Raw genomic sequence first — 7,391 nt, forward strand, 5'->3', positions numbered from 1 at the left:
CTGTATTAGATATCTAAGAGATACTCATTCTGTCTCGTCTTCATGTAGAACGGAAGCGGTTGTCAGGCACGCGTTCATAGGTGAGAATGGTGATGAGCGTCACATAATCATCACATTCATCATGTTCTTGGGTGTGAATGAATATCTTAGAATAGGAATAAGCTTGAATTGAATAGAAAAACAGTAGTACTTTGCATTAATACTCAAGGAACAGCAGAGCTCCACACCTTAATCTATGGTGTGTAGAGACTCTACCGTTGAAAATACATAAGAACAAAGTCTAGGCATGGCTGAATGGCCAGCCCCCAAAACGTGATCAAAGGATCAAAAGACAATCTAAAGATGTATCTGAAGATGTAAATACAATAGTAAAAAGTTCTATTTATACTAAACTAGTTACTAGGGTTTACAGAAATAAGTAAATGATGCAGAAATCCACTTCCGGGGCTCACTTGGTGTGTGCTTGGGCTGAGCATTGAAGCTTTCACTTGGAGAGGTCTTTCTTGGAGTTAAACGCCAGTTTGTAACCTATTTCTGGCGTTTAACTCCACTTTGCAACCTGTTTCTGGCGTTTGACTCCAGAATAGGGTAGGGAGCTGGGGTTGAACGCCAGTTTGCGTCCTCTAAACTCGGGCAAAGTATAAACTATTATATATTTCTGGAAAGCCCTGGATGTCTACTTTCCAACGCAATTAAGAGCGCGCCATTTGGAGTTCTGTAGCTCCAGAAAATCCATTTTGAGTGCAGGGAGGTCAGAATCCAACAGCATCTGCAGTCCTTCTTTAGCCTCTGAATCTGATTTTTGCTCAAGTCCCTCAATTTCAGCCAGAAAGTACCTGAAATCACAGAAAAATACACAAACTCATAGTAAAGTCCAGAAATGTGACTTTTTATTTAAAAACTAATAAAAATATACCAAAAACTAACTAAATCATGCTAAAAATTATGTAAAAACAATGCCAAAAAGCGTATAAATTATCCGCTCATCACAACACCAAACTTAAATTGTTGCTTGTCCCCAAGCAACTGAAAATCAAATAGGATAAAAAGAAGAGAATATACTATAAATTCTAAAATATCAATGAAACTTAGCTCCAATCAGATGAGCGGGACTTGTAGCTTTTTGCCTCTTGAATAGTTTTGGCATCTCACTTTATCCATTGAAGTTCAGAATGATTGGCATCTATAGGAACTCAAAGTTCAGATAGTATTATTGATTCTCCTAGTTCAGTATGTTGATTCTTGACCACAGCTACTTTATGAGTCTTGGCCGTGGCCCTAAACACTTTGTTTTCCAGTATTACCACCGGATACATAAATGCCACAGACACATAACTGGGTGAACCTTTTCAGATTGTGACTCAGCTTTGCTAAAGTCCCCAATTAGAGGTGTCCAGGGTTCTTAAGCACACTCTTTTTTTTGCTTTGGACCTTGACTTTAACCGCTCAGTCTCAAGTTTTCACTTGACACCTTCACGCCACAAGCACATGGTTAGGGACAACTTGGTTTAGCCGCTTAGGCCAGGATTTTATTCCTTTAGGCCCTCCTATCCACTGATGCTCAAAGCCTTGGATCCTTTTTATTTACCCTTGCCTTTTGGTTTTAAGGGCTATTGGCTTTTTGCTCTTGCCTTTTGGTTTAAAGAGCTTTTGGTTTTTTCTGCTTGCTTTTTCTTTTTCTTTTTCTCTTTTTTTTCGCTATTTTTCTCTCTTTTTTTCGCAAGTTTTTGTATTCACTGCTTTTTCTTGCTTCAAGAATCATTTTTATGATTTTTCAGATTATCAAATAACATGTCTCATTTTCATCATTCTTTCAAGAGCCAACATATTTAACATTCATAAACATCAAATTCAAAAGACATATGCACTGTTCAAGCATTCATTCAGAAAACAAAAAGTATTGTCACCACATCAAAATAATTAAACTAATTTCAAGGATGAATTCGAAATCATGTACTTCTTGTTCTTTTGTTTTTAGAACATTTTTCATTTAATAAAGGTGATGGATTCATAGGACATTCATAACTTTAAGGCATAGACACTTAGACACTAGTGATCATATAGTGAAGACCCAAACATAAATAAAACATAAAGCTCAAAAATCGAAAAATAGTAAAATAAATAGACAAGGAGATTAAGGAATGAGTCCACCTTAGTGAGAATGGCGTCTTCCTCTTCTTGAAGAACCAGTGGTGCTTTTGAGCTCCTCTATGTCTCTTCCTTGCCTTTGTTGCTCCTCCCTCATAGCTCTTTGATCTTCTCTAATCTCATGGAGAATGATGGAGTGCTCTTGGTGTTCCACCCTTAGTTGTCCCATGTTGGAACTTAATTCTCCTAGGGAGGTGTTGATTTGCTCCCAATAGTTTTGTAGAGGGAAGTGCATCCCTTGAGGTATCTCAGGGATTTCATGGTGGGAAATTTCCTCATGCTCTTGTTGAGGTCCATGATCTCTTGTTTGCTCCATTCTTTTCTTAGTGATGGGCTTGTCCTCTTCAATGAGGATGTCTCCCTCTATATCAATCCCAGTCAAATTGCATAGATGGCAAATGAGGTGAGGAAAGGCTAACCTTGCCAAAGTGGAGGACTTGTCAGCCACCTTGTAGAGTTCTTGAGGTATAATCTCATGAACTTCCACTTCCTCCCCAATCATGATACTGTGGATCATGATGGCCCGGTCTATAGTAACTTTAGACCAGTTGCTAGTAGGAATGATTGAGCACTGAATGAACTCCAACCATCCTCTAGCTACAGGCTTAAGGTCTAATCTTCTTAATTGAACCAGCTTACCTCTTGAGCCAACCTTCCATTGAGCTCCTTCTACACATATGTCCATGAGGACTTGGTCTAACCTTTAATCAAAGTTGACCCTTCTGTAGGGGCGTGCGTTTTCTTTCATCATTGGCAAGTTGAACGCCAGCCTTACATTTTTCGGACTGAAATCTAAGTATTTCCCCCCGAACCATGGTGAGCCAATGCTTTGGATTCGGGTTCACACTTTGATCATGGTTCCTAGTGATCCATGCGTTTGCATAGAACTCTTGAACCATTAAGATCCCGACTTGTTGAATGGGGTTAGTGAGAACTTCCCAACCTCTTCTTTGGATCTCAAGTCGGATCTCCGGATACTCATTCTTTTTGAGCTTGAAAGGAACCTCAAGGATCACTTTCTTCTTGGCCACAACTTCATAGAAGTGGTCTTGATGGACCTTTGAGATGAATCTCTCCATCTCCCATGACTCAGAGGTGGAAGCAATTGCCTTCCCTTTCCTCTTTCTTGAGGATTCTCTGGCCTTAGGTGCCATTGATGGTTATGAAAAAACAAAAAGCAATGCTTTTTACCACACCAAACTTAAAATGTTTGCACGTCCCCGAGCAAAAGAAGAAAGAAAGAAGGAGAAGAAGAAAAAGAATGGAGGAGAGGGAGAGGGGTGTGTATTCGGCCAAGGGAAGAAGAAAGGGTGGTGTTGTATATAAATGAAGAAGGAATGAGGGGTTTATATAGGGGTGGGGTGGCGTTTAGGGTTCGGCCATTAGGGTTGGGTTTGGGAGGGAAAAGAGTTTGAATTTTTGAGGTAGGTGGGGTTTATGGGGAAGAGCGGATGGATGTGAGTGGTGAAGAGATGATGGGAAAGAGTGAGTGAGGTGATTGGTGAAGGGTATTTGGGGAAGAGAGTTATGAAAAGGTGTGAAGAGGAGAGAAGAAGGTAGGTGGGGATCCTGTGGGGTCCACAGATCCTGTGGGGTCCACAAATCCAGTGGGACCAAGGACTTAACATCCCTGCTCCAATTAGGCGTGTAAATCGCCCTTGCTGTGCAATCCTGGCGTTTAACGCCAGACTGCTACTTGTTTCTGGCGTTAAACGCCCAAATGTAGCCTGTTTCTGGCGTTTAAACGCCAGGTAGATGCTTGTTTCTGGCGTTAAACGCCAGACAGATGCTTGTTTCTGGCGTTTAAACGCCAGAATGCTCCTCCTCTAGGGTGTGCTGTTTTTAATGCTATTTTTTATTCTGTTTTTGATTTTTCAGTAGTTTTTGTGACTTCACATGATCATCAACCTAATAAAACACAAAATAAAAATAAAAATAAAATTAAATATAATTAAATAACATTGGGTTGCCTCCCAACAAGCGCTTCTTTATTGTCAATAGCTTGACAGTGAGCTCTCATGGAGCCTCACAGATATTCAGAGCATTGTTGGAACCTCCCAACACCAAACTTAGAGTTTGAATGTGGGGGTTCAACACCAAACTTAGAGTTTGGTTGTGGCCTTCCAACACCAAACTTAGAGTTTGACTGTGGGGGTTTTGGTTGACTCTGCAGTGAGAGAAGCTTTTCATGCTTCCTCTCCATGGTTACAGAAGGAGAACCTTGAGACTTAAACACAAGGTAGTCCTCATTCAGTTGAAGGACCAATTCTCTTCTGTCCACATCAATCACAGCTCTTGCTGTGGCTAGGAAGGGTCTTCCAAGGATGATGGATTCATCCTCATCCTTCCCAGTGTCTAGGATTATGAAATCAACAGGGATATAAAGGCCTTCAACCTTTACTGACACGTCCTCTACTTGTCCATAAGCCTGTTTTCTTGAGTTGTCTGCCATCTCTAATGAGATTCTGGCAGCTTACACCTCAAAGATCCCAAGTTTCTCCATTACAGAGAGTGGCATTAAGTTTATTCCTGACCCCAGGTCACATAGAGCCTTCTCAAAGGTCATGGTGCCTATGTTACAGGGAATTAGGAATTTACCAGGATCCTGTTTCTTTTGAGGTAATTTCTACCTATCCAATGCATTCAGTTCATTGGTGAGCAAGGAAGGTTCATCTTCCCAAGTCTCATTACCAAATAATTTGGTATTCAGCTTCATGATTGCACCAAGATACTTAGCAACTTGCTCATCAGTGACGTCTTCATTCTCTTCAGAAGAAGAATACTCATCAGAGCTCATGAAGGGCAGAAGGACGTTCAATAGAATCTCTACGGTCTCTAGATGAGCCTCAGAATCCTTTGGTTCCTCAAAGAGAAACTCCTTATTGGTCACTGAACGTCCCAAGAGGTCTTCCTCACTAGGATTCACGTCCTCCTTCTCCCTTGTAGGTTCGGCCATGATGGTCAAATCAATGGCCTTGCACTCTCTCTTTGGATTTTCTTCTGTATTACTTGGGAGAGTACTAGGAGGAGTTTCAGTGACCTTTTTACTCAGCTGGCCCACTTGTGCCTCCAAATTTCTAATGGAGGACCTTGTTTCATTCATGAAACTTAAAGTGGCCTTAGATAGATCAGAGACTATATTTGCTAAGCTAGATGGATTCTGCTCAGAATTCTCTGTCTGTTGCTGAGTGGATAATGGAAAAGGCTTGCTATTGCTAAACCTGTTTCTTCCACCATTATTAAAGCCTTGTTAAGGCTTTTGTTGATCCTTCCATGAGAAATTTGGATGATTTCTCCATGAGGGATTATAGGTGTTTCCATAGGATTCACCCATGTAATTCACCTCTGCTATTGCAGGGTTCTCAAGATCATAAGCTTCTTCTTCAGAAGATGGCTCTATAGTACTGTTGGATGATTCCTTCAATCCATTCAGACTCTGAGAGATCATATTGACTCGCTGAGTCAATATTTTGTTCTAACCCAATATGGCATTCAGAGTATCAATTTCAAGAACTCCCTTCCTCTGAGGCGTCCCATTACTCACAGGATTCCTTTTAGAAGTGTACATGAACTGGTTATTTACAACCATGTCAATGAGTTCCTAAGCTTCTGCAGGCGTTTTCTTTAGGTGAATGGATCCACCTGTAGAATGGTCCAGTGACATCTTTGATAGCTCAGACAGACCATCATAGAATATATCCAGGATGGTCCATTCTGAAAGCATGTCAGAAGGACACTTTTTGGTCAGTTCCTTGTATCTCTCCCAAGCTTCATAGAGGGATTCACCTTCTTTCTGTTTGAAGGTTTGAACATCCACTCTAAGCTTACTAAGCTTTTGAGGAGGAAAGAACTTGGCTAAGAAAGCTGTGACCAGCTTATCCCAAGAGTTCAGGCTATCTTTAGGTTGAGAATCCAACCATATTCTAGCTCTGTCTCTTATATCAAACGGGAAAAGCATAAGCCTGTACACCTCGGGATCAACCCCATTGGTCTTAACAGTGTCACAGATCTGCAAGAATTCAGTTAAGAACTGAAAAGGATCTTCTGATGGAAGTCCATGAAACTTGCAGTTCTGTTGCATCAGAGAAACTAATTGAGGCTTTAGCTCAAAATTGTTTGCTCCAATGGCAGAGATTGAGATGCTTCTTCCATGTAAATTGGAATTTGGTGCAGTAAAGTCACCAAGCATCTTTCTTGCATTGTTATTATTTTCGGCCATGTCGCCTTCTTTTTCGAAAATTTCTGTCAGATTTTCTCCAGAGAGTTGTGCTTTAGCTTCCCTTAGCTTCCTCTTTAGAGTCCTTTCAGGTTCAGGATCAACCTCAACAAGAATGTTCTTATCCTTGTTCCTGCTCATATGAAAAAGAAGAAAACGGAAAATAATAGGGATCCTCTTTGCCACAGTAGAGAGGTTCCTTTATGTGAGTAGAAGAGAAGAATAAAAGAAGGGAAAGAGAAAAACTCGAACACAGAGAGGAAGATGGTGTTCGAATTTTGGGTGGAAGAGAAGTGCTAGTAGATGAATAATTAAATAGAAGGAGATGAGAGATGAGAGAATTCGAAAATTAAATAAAATAAAAAAATATTTTTTTGTTTTTAATTTAAAATCAAAGTTATAATTCGAAAATTAAAAAGAAAAATGCAATTAAATTAAATTAAAGTTTAAAACAATTAGTTAATTAAAAAAGAATTTTTAAAAAGAGGATGGTGATTTTCGAAAATTAGAGAGAGAGAGTTAGTTAGGTAGTTTTGAAAAAAGATAAGAATCAAACAAAAAGTTAAGTGGTTAATTGAAAAAGATTTGAAACTCAAATTTTGAAAAGATAAGAAGTTAGAAAAGATTTTGAAATTAATTTTGAAAAAGATTTGAAAAAGAAATTTAAAAAGATTTGATTTTGAAAATTAAAGTTGATTACTTGACTAACAAGAAACAAAAAGATAGGATTTAAAATTTAAAGATTGAACCTTTCTTAATAGGCAATTAACAAACTTTAGGATTTTTGAATCAATCACATTAATTGTTAGTAAAGATTTTGAAATTATGAAATAAAATAAGAAAAAGATTTTAAAAATAAATTTGAAATTTTTCGAAAATTATGAAAGAAAAATGAAAAAAATTTGAAAAAGATAGAATTTTTTTTAAATTAAAAATTTGATTTGACTCATAAGAAACAACTAAATTTTTAAAACTTTTGACTAGATCAAATCAAATTTTCGAAAATTATGAGTGAAATAAGGGAAAG

At 38.6% G+C, this 7,391-nt stretch overlaps 1 non-coding gene across 1 annotated transcript; it reads left to right on the plus strand.

The window, feature by feature from the left end:
- Positions 1-5,866: 5,866 nt before the first annotated feature.
- On the plus strand, positions 5,867-5,974 carry LOC112745288 (small nucleolar RNA R71). The gene has a single exon (XR_003173225.1). It is a non-coding gene; the product is annotated as a small nucleolar RNA R71 (small nucleolar RNA).
- The last annotated feature ends 1,417 nt before the right edge of the window (positions 5,975-7,391 follow it).

Source organism: Arachis hypogaea, chromosome 14 (assembly GCF_003086295.3).
Source record: "Arachis hypogaea cultivar Tifrunner chromosome 14, arahy.Tifrunner.gnm2.J5K5, whole genome shotgun sequence".
NCBI classification, from domain to species: domain Eukaryota; kingdom Viridiplantae; phylum Streptophyta; class Magnoliopsida; order Fabales; family Fabaceae; genus Arachis; species Arachis hypogaea.